A 19,477-nucleotide genomic window follows, 5' to 3' on the forward strand; every position below is an offset into this window, starting at 1 on the left:
GATCCATCTACCACCATATTCACCGGAACCGCATAATGTGAACTAGGTGGAACAGCGGCTTAGAGAAAATCAAATGGCCGAATAGTTATAGCGGATTTAGTACAATCATTCGCTGTAGTATGATTTTATACCTCCATGTATTGTGCTGTAATTTAAATGTACTTGCGCAAATTTTATTAAAAAATCATACTTTTTACCCCGTATTAAAGGGACCACATGCTATGGACTGAATGGAAATAACTAGATGTAAATGAATTTATTTGAAAACATACTCTAGATAAAAATTACCAGGTGTCTGGTGGTAATATAATAGCCCACATTTTCATTTTTATTCCCATCCAGTCAAATGTTCCACCTAGTTCACATTATGCGGTTCCGGTGAATATGGTGGTAATTGGATCCAGGAGATAATATAATCCAGCAGGGGATATTACCATAGACCTTCTCCAATGTTGGAATATAGGTCTAACCCAGTGGTTCTCAACCTTTCTAAAGCCGTGACCCCTTAATACAGTTCCTCATGTTGTGGTGACCCCCAACCATTACATTTTTTTCCTTGCTACGTCATAACTAATTTTGCTACTGTTATGAATTGTAATGTAAATATCTGATATGCAGGATGTATGCCAGTCTATTACAAGGTGTTAGGTAGTTCTGTAATTGGCGCTGTGTTGTGGGGGATCTGTGGAGGGCGCTGTGTTGTGGGGGATCTGTGGAGGGCGCCGTGTTGTGGGGGATCTGTGGAGGGCGTTGTGTTGTGGGGGATCTGTGGAGGACGCTGTTATATGGGGGATCTGTGGAGGGCGCTGTGTTGTGGGGTATCTGTGGGGGACGCTGTTATATGGGGGATCTGTGGAGGACGCTGTTATATGGGGGATCTGTGGAGGGTGCTGTGTTGTGGGGTATCTGTGGGGGACGCTGTTATATGGGGGATCTGTGGAGGACGCTGTTATGGGGGATCTGTGGAGGACGCTGTGTTGTGGGGGATCTGTGGATGGCGCTGTGTTGTGGGGGATCTGTGGAGGGCGCTGTGTTGTGGGGGATCTGTGTGGGACGCTGTTATATGGGGGATCTGTGGAGGACGCTGTTATATGGGGGATCTGTGGAGGACGCTGTTATGGGGGATCTGTGGAGGACTCTGTGTTGTGGGGGATCTGTGGATGGCGCTGTGTTGTGGGGGATCTGTGGATGGCGCTGTGTTGTGGGGGATCTGTGGAGGGCGCTGTGTTGTGGGGGATCTGTGTGGGACGCTGTTATATGGGGGATCTGTGGAGGACGCTGTTATATGGGGGATCTGTGGAGGATGCTGTTATGGGGAATCTGTGGAGGACGCTGTTATGGGGAATCTGTGGAGGACGCTGTTATGGGGGATCTGTGGAGGACAGTGTTATGGGGGATCTGTGGAGGACGCTGTTATGGGGGATCTGTGGGAGACACTTATGGGGGACCTGTGGATGGCACTGTTATAGGGTGGATCTGTGGAGTACACTGTTATAGGGGATGTGTGCTATGACACATAGGGCCATGAGGGGGGCCAGCATAAGACATATAGCATCTTATGCTGGTCCCCCTCATGGCCCTATGTGTCCCCTCATGTGTCCTAAACTGCGCACATAACTGTCTTTGCGTGTAAAGTATGTTACTCCTGTGTGAAACAATCTCTCTCCTATTTGTAGCGTTATACTACCCTACCTCGTGAGATTTCCCTACCTCCTGACTTCCTGTCGCACTGCTAATGACGTGAGGAGGCGTTCCTGAGTTTTGACGATCTGCGCATGCGCAAACCGACAGTTTATGGAAAATCTCAGCGGAGTTCAGCTTTACACCTGGACACTGCGCATGCGCAGGAGAGCCTTAGTAGGGAAATATTACGGCCCAATGCGCAAGCGCGGCTAACTCCGGCCGGCGCCATCGCAGTGTCCCGGTGTGAAGCTGAACTTCGCTGAGATTTTCCATAAACTGTCGGTTTGCACATGCGCAGATCGTCAAAACTCAGGAACGCCTCCTCACGTCATTAGCAGTGCGACGGGAAGTCAGGAGGTAGGGAAATCTCACGAAGTAGGGTAATGTAACGCTACAATCGTGCAGCCCTAATAGGAAGCCTCAGGCGACCCCCCGGAAAGGGCCGATCGACCCCCAAAGGGGTCGCGACCCCTAGGTTGAGAACCGCTGGTCTAACCTGTTGGAGTATAGTGTGGGGACAATATTATTGGTACTATACGATACAATCTGTCTTTAACAGAATGTGGTGTAATTAAACTGCAAGATACAATGTGTTCTCAGCAGAATGTGATGCAATTAATTTGTAGCGCAATAAACTCTGATGCTCAAATTTGCTTTTGTCAACTTAACCTAGCATCTACATGTGGAAATGATATAATGTGTGTTGTGTATGGCTATTGAGACTGCACTAATGGGGAGGAGCTATATGATTTTATTTTCATTATTATTAAGATGGATAGTATATGTCACGGGTGAACATGTTTGTATAGGTGTTTCGCATGGACCTAGTTGATTTTGTGTCCACCCTGTTTTCCCAAACTCCTCCCCGGGGGTTGGGATACCGGAGTTGGACCCTATTTCAACTCGGAGCATGCCAAACACTTTGGATTATGACTAAGAACACTGCTGTTCGAAACGCGTAAATCTACTGGGAGTAAGTGGGAACCAGTGCCACTGTTTGCTGTATCTTTTAGGAATATTTTGGTGAATAGAGACCGGGATTATTGAAACGTCTACGTCTGGTGCTGGAGCTTCTTTTCTGTTTATGTGGATCTACATTAGGACTGGCTTGGGTCCTGCCCCGTGCACCGTCACACAGGATGCCTGAGGTGAGCTGGCTGTAACCTTTCTGTCTACAATATGTAGCTGAAAATCCTCCAGATCATCTCTGGTGCCCCTCTAAATCATAAAAATGTCGTCGATGTAGCGCCACCAGCACAGAGCTCCCTCCATAAAGGCAGGATGCATACACCAGCCTGCTCTCAACTTCCGCCATGAAGATGTTAGCGTAGGTGGGGGCCACGTTGGACCCCATGGCCACACCCCGCTCTTGCTGGTAAAAGGTGTCCCCAAAGAGAAAGTAATTCCTCCTCAGGACCACCTCCAGTAGCTGTAGAACAAACCGGCATGCATCTGGAGAGAGCCCCGTGCCAGCGAGCGCCACATCAACAACATTTAAACCATAACTATGCTCAATAGATGTATATAGCGATGTTACATCAAAGCTTACCAACCAAAATTGTGCAGGTAAATCAATCTCCCTTCGCTTAGTCAAGAAGTGACCAATGTCCCTAATATAGGAGGGAGCATTGATCGCATGGATCACAAGCAATCTATCAAGAGACATAGCTACAGTGCTAAATATCGATCCCCGGCCAGACACAATCGGTCTGCCAGGTGGATCCTCAAGAGTCTTATAAATCTTGGGGAGGATATACAGCATTGGGGTAATAGGATGTTGCACTATCAAATATTCACTCAGATCCTTGTCGATGAGTCCCTTATTCAGGGCATCCTCGACAATGCTCTCAAGCGTCTTAGTGATATCCCACTTGGGATCACCTCCCAATACACTGTATACCCCCCCCCCATCATCCAGCTGCTTACATATCTCACCAATATACTTGCTTGTGTCCATGACGACCACAGCTCCCCCCTTGTCGGTGGGCTTAATAGTGATCCCCTTATTCTGTTCTAATGTCTTCATTGCCTCACTTTTTTGCCGCGTCAGGTTATGCCTAAAAGTCACCCCTTCATGTTCTCTCAGATCCTCAATCTGCTTGGTCACTACTGTATCTCAATGTATGATTCAATTATATGATTATTCTGTGGAGGCACAAAATAACTTTTTTTCTTAAGTGCTAAATCCTTTGATGTTAATTCACCCATATCTTTATTAGTATTCTTAGTGTCAACCACCGTGGAGAAAAAAACGTTTTAATCTCAGTCTCCTGAAAAAACGTTGTAAATATAGCTCAACATCAAACCAATTTGTGTCCACCACAGGGCAGAAGGACAGTCCACGTCCCAATATCCTAATCTGATCGACAATTAGTTCCGTAGAGGAGATGTTGACAACCAGGCGCTCTATCTTTTCTGATTGCGTCTGGTCGATCTCCCCTGTGCCTCTTTGTTGTACCCTGGAAATATCGGTGGAGATAGATTTCTTCTGGAACCTATGGTGCTTCCTTCCGCCCCGTCGACATTTCCTTCTGTTGCGCGTTCCGGTTGTCCTAAAAAAAAAAAATTTGACTCATCAGTGGATTCCGAGTCACAGGTGGTGAACCCAAATCGCCCCTGATCAAACTTTTTCCCTTTCTTTTTCTTCGGTTATTTCTGAATCTGTTATTTATGCCAATCATATACTGTACATAGCCAGATTGGTAATCCTCCAAACCCCTGTGCCACTTATCTCGTTTGGTTTTCTCAACCTCGGCCTTATGCCTTTGTATATGTTGGGCCGTTTTCTCCTTGTGTATGGAGAAATCCTCTGCCCCCAGTAGACCTTGGATCTGGGAATCCAGTGCTGTTAGTGTTGTCTTAATGGCATCAGCCTCTTTATGGAGATATTCAATATTCAATAGCATCAATTCAAATGAGTATTTGTTTTTCACCAACTCAAATTTTTAGCAAAAGTCCTCATTATGAGGGGACAAGTTGGGCGCAAATGGGACCTCAGACCCCTAGGAATTCTTTGTGCCTTATAATATTCCCTCAGGGTATTGAGATGTAATTCAATCGTTATAAGTCTTTTTGAGTCTTGCTCATATTTCTTTCTCAATAGGCCAATTGATGGTGTCATGAGGAAAGAGATGTCACTCTTATCCTTATTAATTAACCTCTAAATGTCCTCTTCAGTGTATAGGTACACATTTAATTTGGCAGTCTCTCTGGTCTTACCCGGTCCCGGGGGTATCTCCATTCTGTTTTCTGGGGTCTCTCCTGATGCACGCTCCTTGGATCTAAATAGTGTAAAAAGTTGAAGAGCAGCACCCATGGACCTCACTGACCAAACCAGAATGCACCAGCCCAACCACGGCCGCAGATCCTCAGCGGTCCACCAATCAGCAATCAAAACACGGTCGCGGCAGCATCTCCGGTTCCATCTTTATAACTTTTACCAAAAAGAACGTGTACACAAGAGCAGCGACGTTTCGGCTACATAGTAGCCTTTCTCAAGCAAATAACAAGTGATTCTAACCATCGATATATAGTGAATATGGTCCCTTCCCCAATGGTATGAGTTGGAATGCGATCATGTGATGTTGACATGATCGCTGTGCTAGTGTGCAGTGTGACGTGAGCGGTGCGCGGCTGTTGAACGGCGCGCACAAGTGATGAGCTGTCGGACAAGCGTAGTGGGGAGCAAAGAACGCCAGTGTGCAGCCTGGCCTTCTTCATGTGGACACCATGATCAGCCATCGCCTCTTCTGAAGGTATACACAGGTGTTTTTTTAATGTGTATGATTATCACTATGGGAGTCTATGTAAGGGATTGGTTACCTTGATTATATCTAGGTGTTTTGTTGGGGGTGGTGACACCCATTGAATTGGTCTCATACCATTGGGGAGGGACCATATTCACTATATATGGATGGTTAGAATCACTTGTTATTTGCTTGAGAAAGGCTACTATGTAGCCTGCCGAAACTGTTGCTACTGTTGTGCACACGTTCTTTTTGGTATAAGTAATAAAGATGGAACCGGAGATGCTGTCGTGACCGTGTTTTGATTGCCTATCCTCAGGATAGGTCATCGATCAGCTGTTAGAAGAGGCCGGCGTGACGTCACCATACATCGGTCACATGACCTACTTGCAGCTCAGCCGCATACAAGTAGGGACTGTATGGTCAACCATCTTTCCAGAGATGCATTCCTCACAGTCAGAAGTTGCACCAGAACCGGGTATCAGTTGCACCTGGATCCTGGGCCTCTTTGTCAGCTACAAAGAATCTTGTGTTATTAAAGGGTTATTCCCATCTGGGCATTTATGGCATATCCTCCTTGTGCCACCAGGAATGGAGAGGTGGCTGCGCATGCGCTGCTGTCTTCATTCACATCGAGGGGAGCACCAGAATTATTCGGTCGGCCATTCCCATAGAAGTGAATGGAGAGAGCTGCGCATGCATGGCCACCTGTCTATTCCCGGGGACCCTTTCTAGAGATAGGTGTGAATTCCAGAGGTGGGATCGGCAACGGTCGGACATTTATGCCATAGGGTATACATTTCCTGGTGGGAATACCCCTTTATTGGCACATTCACTGTTGGAGGTTTGCATTGGGTCCCAGTAGATGGAAATTATACCTATGTCCACATTCTCCTCTCATTGCCTTCCTTGTGCATCTGTAATTTTGAAATTCTGTTCATGAACCCGGGAGATCAGGATGAGCTTTCACGGACCCCAGCCCAAATAGGGGAGTTTTTGAACAGCTCCTATAGTTATTTTACTGGAATTGCCCTGTAAGACATAAAACCATATTTTAAAGAGTCAAAAACAAACCAATGCTTCGGAAAGCATCCGTCTGAAGGGAAGGAGTGACTCGGTTGTATACAGCTAGCCTTTTCTTGGCAGTGATGTGCCGCAGGGTTTGAGCCAGCGTGCACGGAAATGACCAGATGGAGCAGAAGACACCATTCCACTTCCCTGAAATGCTCACTATTTCCTGGTACTCTACGCACCTCCTGCAAGGATGACACATCCCGTCGAGTAAAAGATGTCACTTCTCATCAGCCGGGAGGGTAGTAAATGTTATTGCCGCTATTGATTGCTTTCAATTTGATCCCATAACCCATTTTGTGGATGAAGTGTTCACAGCAGAGCATTAATCTTGCATGGGGCTGAGCTCGGAGCGGTCACGCCATCATCTCGCTCGCTGACATCACGGGTGGTGTAGCTCCCATTGGCTGGCGGCACTGACAGCACATCCTCAGGGACTTCTCGTCTTCCACTCTGATGCTCCAGGTTCAGTTTACAAACAATCACATGCTGCAGCGCGGCGATGACTTACACATTTACTATAAAGTCCTCTGCTGATATCATCTCTCCTCACCTAACCAGCACTGAGAACTCTCCCGGTACCGACAGATGTTCTGCTAAAAGCCGCCATTAAATTATCTTTAATTAGTGTTAATGCCTTCACTCAAGCTAATCGCAAATCGATAGTACAGCCATTTAACCTCTTCACTGCCGAAAGGATGAAAGTTTTATCAGCACACTCATAAGGAGAGATAGATAGATAGATATCAGAAAAACCACATTATAGCAAAAATCCACTATATCAATATTCCCCACAAAAAAGTACAATATTCCTGACTGGCCCCTCAAGCCTCTGGCCCCATAGGAAGTTCTATGGCTGCGGTGGCTATAGATAGATAGATAGATAGATATGAGTTAGATAGATGATAGATAGACAGATATGAGTTAGATAGATAGATAGATAGATAGATAGATAGATAGATAGATAGATAGCAGCCCTGGCACCCAAACCCAGCAAAACATGAAAAATATGAAAAACAGAGGTGCACAACATGCAGGACACACACAGATCAGACCCCAGACCCCACTATTTACCACTCACACACATACACAACACATGCATAAACACAGCACATTGCACACACACCACTAACAAGCCTCCCACAGCTCCCCATGTTCCTCGATTGTGCCCCCACATCACTAACAATAAAGCCTGCTTCCCATGTTATCACACACAGCTCTCTCCATGCCCCCTTTGTCACAATGTTCTCCATGGTCTCCCCTTCCCACATACTGCTCACCTTGATCCTCCCCACATCTTTCTCTGCTCCCTATGATTCCCCTAACTCCATGGTCTCCCCCACACCTTTCTCATGTAGTGCTCCCAGTGGTCCCCTTCACCTTTCTCACGTACTGCTGCTCATGGTCCCCCTCACCTTTCTCATGTACTGCTCCCCATGGCCCCCCTCACCTTTCTCATGTACTGCTCCCCATGGCCCCCCTCACCTTTCTCACGTACCACTCGCCGTGGTCCTCCACACTTTTCTCATGTACTGCTTCCTATGGTCCCCCCCCCACCTTTCTCACGTACTGCTCCCCATGGTCTCCACACCTTTCTCACATACTGCTCCCTATGGCCCCCCTCACCTTTCTCAAGTACCGCTCCCCATGGTCCTCCTCACCTTTCTCACATACTGCTCTTAATGGTCCCCCTCACCTTTCTAATGTACTGCTTCCCTTGGTCACCAACACCTTTCTCACATACTGCTCCCCATGACCCCCCCCCCCTTACTTTTCTTATGTACTGCTCCCCATGGTCCTTCTCACCTTTTTCTTGTGCTACTCCCCATGGGCCCCCTTACTTTTCTCACATTCTCATTCTCATACTACTGACCATGGTCCCCCTCACCATTCTCACATTTTACTCCCCATGTCCCCCCTCCCCTTTCTCAAGTACTACTCCCCATAGTCCCCCTAACCTTTCTCACATACTGCTCCCCATGGTTCCCCCTCACCTTTCTCATGTACTGCTCCCCATGGTCTCCCTCAACTTTCCCATGTACTGCTCCTCATGGTCCCTCTCACTTTTCTCATCCACTGCTCCCCATGTTTTCCCTCACCTTTTTCATATACTGCTGCTCATAGTCCCCTCACCTTTCTCACATACTGGTCCTCATGGTCCACCTCACCTTTCTCAAGTACTATGCCCCATAGCCCCCCTCACCTTTCTCACATACTGCTCCCCATGGTCCCCCTCACCTTTCTCACAAACTGCTCCCCTTGGTCCCCCTCACCTTTTTCATGTACTGCTTCCCATGGTCCCGGCCTCAGCTTTCCCATGTACTGCCCCCATGGTCCCCCTCACCTTTCTCAAGTACTTCTTCCCATGGTCCGTCTCACCTTTCTCACGTACTGCTCCTCATGGTCCCCCTCACCTTCTCGCATACTGCTCCTCATGCTTCCCACCACCTTTATCGTGTACTCCACCACATGGTCCCCCACACCTTTCTCACATACTGCTTCTCATTGTCTATGATGTCACCAAAAATCCTGCACCCATCTTAAGTTGTATTTTTGCCCATTTTTTTCTCACGTACTGCTCCCCATGGTCCCCACACCTTTCTAATGTACTGCTTCCCTTGGTCACCAACACCTTTTTCACATACTGCTCCCCATGACCCCCCTTACTTTTCTCATGTACTGCTCCCCATGGGCCCTCTCACCTTTCTCTTGTACTACTCCCCATGGGCCCCCTCACCTTTCTCACATTCTCATTCTCATACTACTGACCATGGTCCCCTCACCATTCTCACATACTGCTCCCAATGGTCCCCCACACCTTACTCACATACTACTCCCCATGTCCCCCCTCCCCTTTCTCAAATACTACTCACCATAGCCCCCCTAAGCTTTCTCACATACTGCTCCCCATGGTTTCCCCTCACCTTTCTCATGTACTGCTCCCTATGGTCTCCCTCACCTTTCCCATGTACTGCTCCTTATGGTCCCTCTCACTTTTCTCATCCACTGCTCCCCATGTTTCCCCTCACCTTTTTCATATACTGCTCCTCATAGTCCCCCTCACCTTTCTCACATACTGGTCCTCATGGTCCACCTCACCTTTCTCAAGTACTATGCCCCATAGTCCCCCTCACCTTTCTCACATACTGCTCCCCATGGCCCCCCTCACCTTTCCCATGTACTGCCCCCATGGTCCCCTCACCTTTCTCAAGTACTTCTTCCCATTGTGCCGCTCACCTTTCTCAAATACTGCTTCCCATGGTCCCTCTCACCTTTCTCACGTACTGCTCCTCATGGTCCCCCTCACCTTTCTCGCATACTGCTCCTCATGGTTCCCACCACCTTTATCGTGTACTCCACCCCATGGTCCCCCACACTCATCTCACATACTGCTCCCTATGGTCCCCACACCTTTCTAATGTACTGCTTCCCTTGGTCGCCAACACCTTTCTCACATACTGCTCCCCATGACCCCCCCCCTTAATTTTCTCATGTACTGCTCCCCATGGGGGCCCCCTCACCTTTCTCACATTCTAATTCTCATACTACTGACCACGGTCCCCCTCACCATTCTCACATACTGCTCCCAATGGTCCCCCACACCTTCCTCACATACTACTCCCCATGTCCCCCCTCCCGTTTCTCAAGTACTACTCCCCATAGCCCCCCTAACCTTTCTCACATACTGCTCCCCATGGTTCCCCCTCACCTTTCTCATGTACTGCTCCCCATGGTCTCCCTCACCTTTCCCATGTACTGCTCCCTATGGTCACTCTCACTTTTCTCATCCACTGCTCCCCATGTTTCCCCTCACCTTTTTCATATACTGCTCCTGATAGTCCCCCTCACCTTTCTCACATACTGGTCCTCATGGTCCACCTCACCTTTCTCAAGTACTATGCCCCATAGTCCCCCTCACCTTTCTCACATACTGCTCCCCATGGTCCCCCTCACTTTTTTCATGTACTGCGTCCCATGGTCCCGGCCCCACCTTTCCCATGTACTGCCCCCATGGTCCCCCTCACATTTCCCATGTACTGCCCCCATGGTCGCCCTCACCTTTCTCAAGTACTTCTTCCCATGGTGCCCCTCACCTTTCTCAAATACTGCTTCCCATGGTCCCTCTCACCTTTTTAACGTACTGCTCCTCATGGTCCCCCTCACCTTTCTAGCATACTGCTCCTCATGGTTCCCACCACCTTCATCGTGTACTCCACCCCATGGTCCCCCACACCTTTCTCACATACTGCTTCTCACTGTCTATGATGTCACCAAAAATCCTGTACCCATCTTATATTGTATTTTTGGACAAATTTCAGGCAAATGGTGGCAAAACCGAACTTTAAGAGGCAGGTCAGGTAGCCAACTACATGAAGACCCATCAGGAATCTTCCCAGACGTGCAGCTGAAGAAAACTCCATTTGGTGCTGCTTTGAGTCTTTACAGTGCTTCATTAACTGTCAGTCTATTTTATAGCAATCCAACACTGGGAACATTTCTTCCGCCATAAAGTCAGATCATTGAATGTCTTCCAGGCTCTAAACAGCTGAAACCATCATGTCCGAGAGCAGTAGGACATGTGGGTCTGGAGTCATTACTTAAGAAACATGGCTCTGGTGGTCAACCCTTTGCTTGACCATCATGAATCAGGGAGCAGCAGAACATCATAACAAGGCATGGTGAAATCACATGATCGGCTTTCTACTAAATGAGTTGTTCATACATGTGACACATTTTCCTAAAAGAGTTTCAACATCACGTTAGTGTCCATAGGTTAAACAGTTTTGGGGTATTTCACTAGAAACACTGCTTAAACTGAAAAGGGCAATATTCTTTTTGGAAAACATTTCTCAATGCTGGAATTTAACAGCTTTTTTTTTTTTTTTGCAGTACACGTATTTTTTAATGGTACCATTTAATTTACCATATCATGTAATTGTAAATTGGGAAAAAAATTCGATCACCCATAATTTTTTTATATTTCGTCTACAGAGCTGTGTGAGGGCATATCTTCCTGGCGAGCTGCACTTTTCATTGATAACATTTTGGGTTACATGCAACTTTTTGATCAGTTTTATTTTATTTTTTTCAGGGGCAGGTGACAAAAAAACAGATTCAGGTATTTAGATTTTTTTTTTCTGTTACCACGTTCACCATCTGTGGCCACAGTAATTGATTTTTCCAAGTTCTAGATACTAATGACCGATTTTCACAATAGGTCGTCGATACCAGCTCAGTGGGGGTCCAACACCTTGAATTGTCCAACACCTTCACTCGAATGGGTGCTGAGCTGCAGTACCCTGGCACGGCCACTACACTGTGGACAGAGCTTTCTACTTCCAGCTGTGTCCGCTGTGTTTTTTTTGGTGCCACTGATCATTGGGGGTGCTGGATGTAGGACTCCCACTGATCTGATATTGATGATCGGGTTTCTTGAACTCGAAAAGTCCATTTAAAGGGATTCTTTGGGAGTGGAAACACAAGGCTGTTTTCTTCCAAAATGCGTTATTGCAGCTCACTCCCATTCACTTCTCCAGAGCAGAACTGAGATGCCAGACACTGCCAATGAACAGGTGTGGCGCCATTCCTGGCAAATAGCAGCCATGTCTTTGTAATCCAGTACAATCCCAGTAATATTCCAGAAGAAGCAATAACTACAGACCTCCAGCTGTTGTGCATGTGTCTACATAGTGATTGTTAAACCGTGGAAACCAGAAGAAGCCAATAAAAAATATATACAGTATATAACCCTTTAAACATTCTGCTTCTGTCTGGGTTGCTTTAGTAACATTAAAGGGCTTCTGTCACCCCACTAAACTGTTATATATTTTTTTTGTGTACCTATAATCCCTATACTGCGATTTATCCATACATAATGTGATTAATCATTTTGGTTCAGTAGATTTTGCTAAAAACGTACTTTTATAATATGTAAATTACCTGTCTACCAGCAAGTAGGGCGGCTACTTGCTGGTAGCAGCCACATCCTCCTATCATAATGATGCCCCCCTTCCGTTGATTGACAGGGCCAGGGAACGGGGTCGGTCTCTGCTGGCCCTGTTTGCATTCAAAATCTCGCGCCTGCGCCGTACCTGTCTTCAATCGGTGCAGGCGTACTGAGAGGCTGACGCTCGCTCGGCCGCTCCATCTTCAATGCGCCTGCGCCGATGACGTCACATCTACACCCGGCGCAGGCGCATTGAGGATGGAGCGGCCGAGCGAGCGTCCGCCTCTCAGCGCGCCTGCGCCGATTGAAGACAGGTACGTCGCAGGCGCGAGATTTTGAATGCAAACAGGGCCAGCAGAGAACGATCCCGTTCCCTGGCCCTGTCAATCAACATGCGGAGGGGGCGTCATTATGATAGGAGGATGTGGCTGCTACCAGCAAGTAGCCGCCCTACTTGCTGGTAGACAGGTAATTTACATATTATAAAAGTACGTTTTTAGCAAAATCTACTGAACCAAAATGATTAATCACATTATGTATGGATAAATCGCAGTATAGGGATTATAAGTACACACAAAAAATATAACTGTTTAGTGGGGTGACAGAAGCCCTTTAATGTTTTCCAGTATGAAGCGAGGTCAAATGGAGGAACTGATAACAGAGAATGTGAGCGCTGATAGAATCGGGGAATAACCTTCTCAAGTGAGCATGGAAAAGAATGACAAAGCAAAATAGCAGTAGAGTAATATATATATATTATATCACTCAATATCTGCAACTCAATATCCACAGTCCATGGTGAACTCCCATTACAACAGGGAAAATGGACATTTCTGGTATTGATAGCCGTATAGGTTTCTACTTACAATATTGCAAATAGATTACACAGTGATTTATACATATATACGGTGCATATATATGTTATATATTTACTATGCATCATGCAGTGCAGCACTGATCTTAAAGGAAATGTTAATAAAAATAAAAATATATATATAATTTTGACCCCATCTCACTCAGCCCCCTCATCAGGCCTATCTATCACGGTCCATGTCTGCACACTCTCCCCAGTCAACCAGGTCCGCTGCCTTGTGGTAACCAAGCCCTTTCCATCACCTGTCGCCTCCAACTGAGAGTGTGCAAAAATGCTTGTACAGTACGTACCCTCATCATCTCCTGCCTAGACTACTGTAACATCCTCCTCTGGCCTTCCATCTAGCACTCTCGCACCCCTCCAATCTATCCTCAACTCTGCCGCCCAACTAATCTACCTCTCCCTCCGTTACTCTCCTGTCTCTTCTCTCTGCCAGACCCTTCACTGCCTTCCCATCGCCCAGAGAATCCAATACAAAACATTTATTATGACATACAAGGCTGTCCACAAGCTGTCCCCTCCATACATCTGTCACCCGATCTCCCGACACCTTCCCACTCACAATCTCCAATCCTCACAAGACCTCCTTCTCGTCTCTCCTCTTATCTCCTCTTCCCAGAATTGCCTCCAAGATTCTTCCTGTGCATCCCCCCCTACTGTGGACCTCTCTACCGCAACATATCAGACTCTCCATGCAGTAAATCTACTGTGAATGCGCCGATAGTGTGCTCTACGGTTGCAGGTGCAAGATTACGGGGCCCCATCAATCAAGGGGGAGGGGGAGTGGCTATCAGTGATCTGAGGAGCACTAGTGCTCCGAGAGGAAGACCTAATTTACATATTATAAAAAAGTTTAATTACTTAATAATGGCACAACTGATCTTGCGTAATTGAGGCACCGTTTTACTCAGTAGGACCAACCCTACCGGGTATTTTGTCTACTTTAGTAGGGTTGATTCTACTGACAGATGCCTTTTTTTTTTTCAGCTAGCTTGAGTGATTGCGCCATTGTTAAGTCCGGATTTCACAAACATATAATCTTAGAAAAATCTGAGGCATTTCTGGTCTCTTGCATTATCCGGTGTCGTGTTTTCTGTTTATATTGCTCTGAGTCATCAAGTTGAAATAATGATGAGACGTTCATGTGTACCTTACCTTGCTGCAGGTGATGTTCCCGGGTAAGAATGTGTGTCCTCGCTGGCACGCTGCACAAGGAGCAGGATATACTGCATACAGATAATGGCATAACAGTGTGCAAAATAGGGTCTGTCACCTCCATTCTGCCTCGCAAAGTAATTCCAGTGCTGGTTAGTAGACTTAAAGGGGTTGTCTCACTTCAACATTTAATATGTATGTTGTGTAAAAACATGATATAACTGACTTACTAAAGTAGATTCTTTATCAATCATGCCTCCTGTCCATAGTAAAGATCATTTTGCTTGTTTTTAGAAGCTGCTTGTTTCTAGTGGTTACGGCCACCGCTGCGGTGTAGCAGCAGCAGCAGCCGTGCTTGCGCACTGAAACGAAGAGTGACGGCCTTTCTGGTGGCTGGGATTGCAGGAGCATGCGCACATGGGCTTCCTTCCCCAGCCACCTCATATCGCCTTTTTATGTAGCTTCCCTCCCCGGCAAAAAACAGCAAACAGATCATGACAACCACTTACCACTGGTTGTCACGATCTGCAAACCTCCCACTGCGCCGAGGCTGCTAGTGATACTGATACACTAGAAGCCTCAGGAGCGCGCACGTACAGGCTTGCCTGTGCCTTCAGTCAAACGAAGAGGCAAAGCCCCTTAAAGTTCAGAAAGTGCATCTACAGACAAGCAGGGAAGCGCAGAAAGCACTAGCTGAGACAACTCCTTTATAGTGGTTGTCCAGCCTGTTTTTAAGTGATGGCCTATCCTCGGGATAGGCTATTATTAATAACTGATCAGCGCCACCCCGCAACACCGTCAGTCGATTTTTCTTTCCGACAGTACCTTTATCTATAAACAAGAATAATAGAAGAATGGCACAAGATAGAGTCATAAGAAAAGATGATCCAGAACTGTCATTTCATGTGGGATAGAATTATTTACTAAAACAGGCATGTCAGAAGAGGTGACAGGTCATCTTTAACCACCTCCGGACCGCCTAACGCACATGTGCGTTCCGGAGGTGGCAGGCTGGCGCACAGTCACGCATATATGCGTCATCTCGCGAGACGCGAGATTTCCTGTGAACGCGCGCACACAGGCGCGCGCGCTCACAGGAACGGAAGGTAAGCGAGTGGATCTCCAGCCTGCCAGCGGCGATCGTTCGCTGGCAGGCTGGAGATCCGAATTTTTTAACCCCTAACAGGTATATTAGACGCTGTTTTCATAACAGCGTCTAATATACCTCCTACCTGGTCCTCTGGTGGTCCCTTTTGTTAGGATCGACCACCAGAGGACTCAGGTAGGTCAGAACAGTCGCACCAAACACCACACTACACTACACCCCCCCCCCCGTCACTTATTAACCCCTTATAAACCCCTGATCACCCATGATCACCCCATATAAACTCCCTGATCACCCCCCTGTCATTGATCACCGCCCTGTCATTGATCACCCCCCTGTCAGGCTCCGTTCAGACGTCCGTATGATTTTTACGGATCCACGGATACATGGATCGGATCCGCAAAAAGCATACGGACGTCTGAATGGAGCCTTACAGGGGGGTGATCAATGACAGGCGGCTGATCACCCATATACACTCCCTGATCACCCCCCTGTCATTGATCACCGCCCTGTCATTGATCACCCCCCTGTCAGGCTCCATTCAGACGTCCGCATGATTTTTACGGATCCATGGATACATGGATCGGATCCGCAAAACACATGCGGACGTCTGAATGGAGCCTTACAGGGGGTGATCAATGACAGGTGGGTGATCACCCATATACACTCCCTGATCACCCCCTGTCATTGATAACCCCCCTGTAAGGCTCCATTCAGACGTCCGCATGCGTTCTGTGGATCCGATACATGTATCCATGGATCCGTAAAAAATCATGCGGATGTCTGAATGGAGCCTTACAGGGGGGGTGATCAGTGACAGGGGGGTGATCACCCTGATTACCCTGATCACCCCCTGTCATTGATAACCCCCCTGTAAGGCTCCATTCAGACGTCCGCATGCGTTCTGTGGATCCGATACATGTATCCATGGATCCGTAAAAAATCATGCGGATGTCTGAATGGAGCCTTACAGGGGGGGTGATCAGTGACAGGGGGGTGATCACCCTGATTACCCTGATCACCCCCTGTCATTGATAACCCCCCTGTAAGGCTCCATTCAGACGTCCGCATACGGTCTGTGGATCCGATACATGTATCCATGGATCCGTAAAAAATCATGCGGATGTCTGAATGGAGCCTTACAGGGGGGGTGATCAGTGACAGGGGGGTGATCACCCTGATTACCCTGATCACCCCCTGTCATTGATAACCCCCCTGTAAAGCTCCATTCAGACGTCCGCATGCGTTCTGTGGATCCGATACATGTATCCATGGATCCGTAAAAAATCATGCGGATGTCTGAATGGAGCCTTACAGGGGGGGTGATCAGTGACAGGGGGGTGATTACCCTGATTACCCTGATCACCCCCTGTCATTGATAACCCCCCTGTAAGGCTCCATTCAGACGTCCGCATGTGTTTTGTGGATCCGTAAAAAATCATGCGGATGTCTGAATGGAGCCTTACAGGGGGGGTGATCAATGACAGGGGGTGATCAGGGAGTCTATATGGGTGATCACCCCCCTGTCATTGATCACCCCCCTGTCATTGATCACCCCCCTGTCATTGATCACCCCCCACCCCCCTGGTAAGGCTCCATTCAGACATTTTTTTTGGCACAAGTTAGCGGAAATTTTTTGTTTGTTTTTGTTTTTGTTTTTTCTTACTAAGTCTCATATTCCACTAACTTGTGTCAAAAAATAAAATCTCACATGGACGCACCATACCCCTCACGGAATCCAAATGCGTAAACATTTTTAGACATTTATATTCCAGACTTCTTCTCACGCTTTAGGGCCCCTAAAAAGCCAGGGCAGTATAAATACCCCACATGTGACCCCATTTCGGAAAGAAGACACCCCAAGGTATTCCGTGAGGGGCATATTGAGTCCATGAAAGATTGAAATTTTTGTCCTAAGTTAGCGGAAAGTGAGACTTTGTGAGAAAAAAACAAAAAAAAATCAATATCCGCTAACTTATGCAAAAAAAAAAAATTCTAGGAACTCGCCATGCCCCTCATTGAATACCTTGGGGTGTCTTATTTCCAAAGTGGGGTCACATGTGGGGTATTTATACTGCCCTGGCTTTTTAGGGGCCCGAAAGTGTGAGAAGAAGTCTGGGATCCAAATGTCTAAAAATGCCCTCCTAGAAGGAATTTGGGCACCTTTGCGCATCTAGGCTGCAAAAAAGTGTCACACATGTGGTATCGCCGTACTCAGGAGAAGTTGGGGAATGTGTTTTGGGGTGTCATTTTACATATACCCATGCTGGGTGAGATAAATATCTTGGTCAAATGCCAACTTTGTATAAAAAAATGGGAAAAGTTGTCTTTTGCCAAGATATTTCTCTCACCCAGCATGGGTATATGTAAAATGACACCCCAAAACACATTGCCCAACTTCTCCTGAGTACGGCGATACCAGATGTGTGACACTTTTTTGCAGCCAAGGTGGGCAAAGGGGCACATATTCCAAAGTGCACCTTTCGGATTTTGCAGGCCATTTTTTACACATTTTGATTGCAAGGTACTTCTTACACATTTGGGCCCCTAAATTGCCAGGGCAGTATAACTACGCCACAAGTGACCCCATTTTGGAAAGAAGACACCCCAAGGTATTCCGTGAGGGGCACGGCGAGTTCCTAGAATTTTTTATTTTTTGTCACAAGTTAGTGGAAAATGATGATGTTTCTTTTTTTTTCTTTTTTCCTTACAAAGTCTCATATTCCACTAACTTGCGACAAAAAATAAAAAATTCTAGGAACTCGCCATGCCCCTCACGGAATACCTTGGGGTGTCTTCTTTCCAAAATGGGGTTACTTGTGGCGTAGTTATACTGCCCTGGCAATTTAGGGGCCCAAATGTGTGAGAAGAACTTTGCAATCAAAATGTGTAAAAAATGCCCTGCAAAATCCGAAAGGTGCACTTTGGAATATGTGCCCCTTTGCCCACCTTGGCAGCAAAAAAGTGTGACACATCTGGTATCGCCGTACTCAGGAGAAGTTGGGGAATGTGTTTTGGGGTGTCATTTTACATATACCCATGCTGGGTGAGAAAAATATCTTGGTCAAATGCCAACTTTGTCTAAAAAAATGGGAAAAGTTGTCTTTTGCCAAGATATTTCTCTCACCCAGCATGGGTATATGTAAAATGACACCCCAAAACACATTCCCCAACTTCTCCTGAGTACGGCGATACCAGATGTGTGACACTTTTTTGATGCCAAGGTGGGCAAAGGGGCACATATTCCAAAGTGCACCTTTCGGATTTCACCGGTCATTTTTTTACAGATTTTGATTGCAAAGTACTTCTCACACATTTGGGCCCCTAAATTGCCAGGGCAGTATAACTACGCCACAAGTGACCCCATTTTGGAAAGAAGACACCCCAAGGTATTCCGTGAGGGGCATGGCGAGTTCCTAGAATTTTTTATTTTTTGTCGCAAGTAAGTGGAATATGAGACTTTGTAAGGAAAAAAGAGAAAAAAAAAAATCATCATTTTCCGCTAACTTGTGACAAAAAATAAAAAATTCTAGGAACTCGCCATGCCCCTCACGGAATACCTTGGGGTGTCTTCTTTCCAAAATGGGGTCACTTGTGGCGTAGTTATACTGCCCTGGCAATTTAGGGGCCCTAATGTGTGAGAAGTACCTTGCAATCAAAATGTGTAAAAAATGGCCTGCAAAATCTGAAAGGTGCACTTTGGAATATGTGCCCCTTTGCCCACCTTGGCAGCAAAAAAGTGTGACACATCTGGTATCGCCGTACTCAGGAGAAGTTGGGGAATGTGTTTTGGGGTGTCATTTTACATATAACCATGCTGGATGAGAGAAATATCTTGGCAAAAGACAACTTTTCCCATTTTTTTATACAAAGTTGGCATTTGACCAAGATATTTT

The sequence above is a fragment of the Bufo gargarizans genome, chromosome 4, assembly GCF_014858855.1.
Source record: "Bufo gargarizans isolate SCDJY-AF-19 chromosome 4, ASM1485885v1, whole genome shotgun sequence".
NCBI classification, from domain to species: domain Eukaryota; kingdom Metazoa; phylum Chordata; class Amphibia; order Anura; family Bufonidae; genus Bufo; species Bufo gargarizans.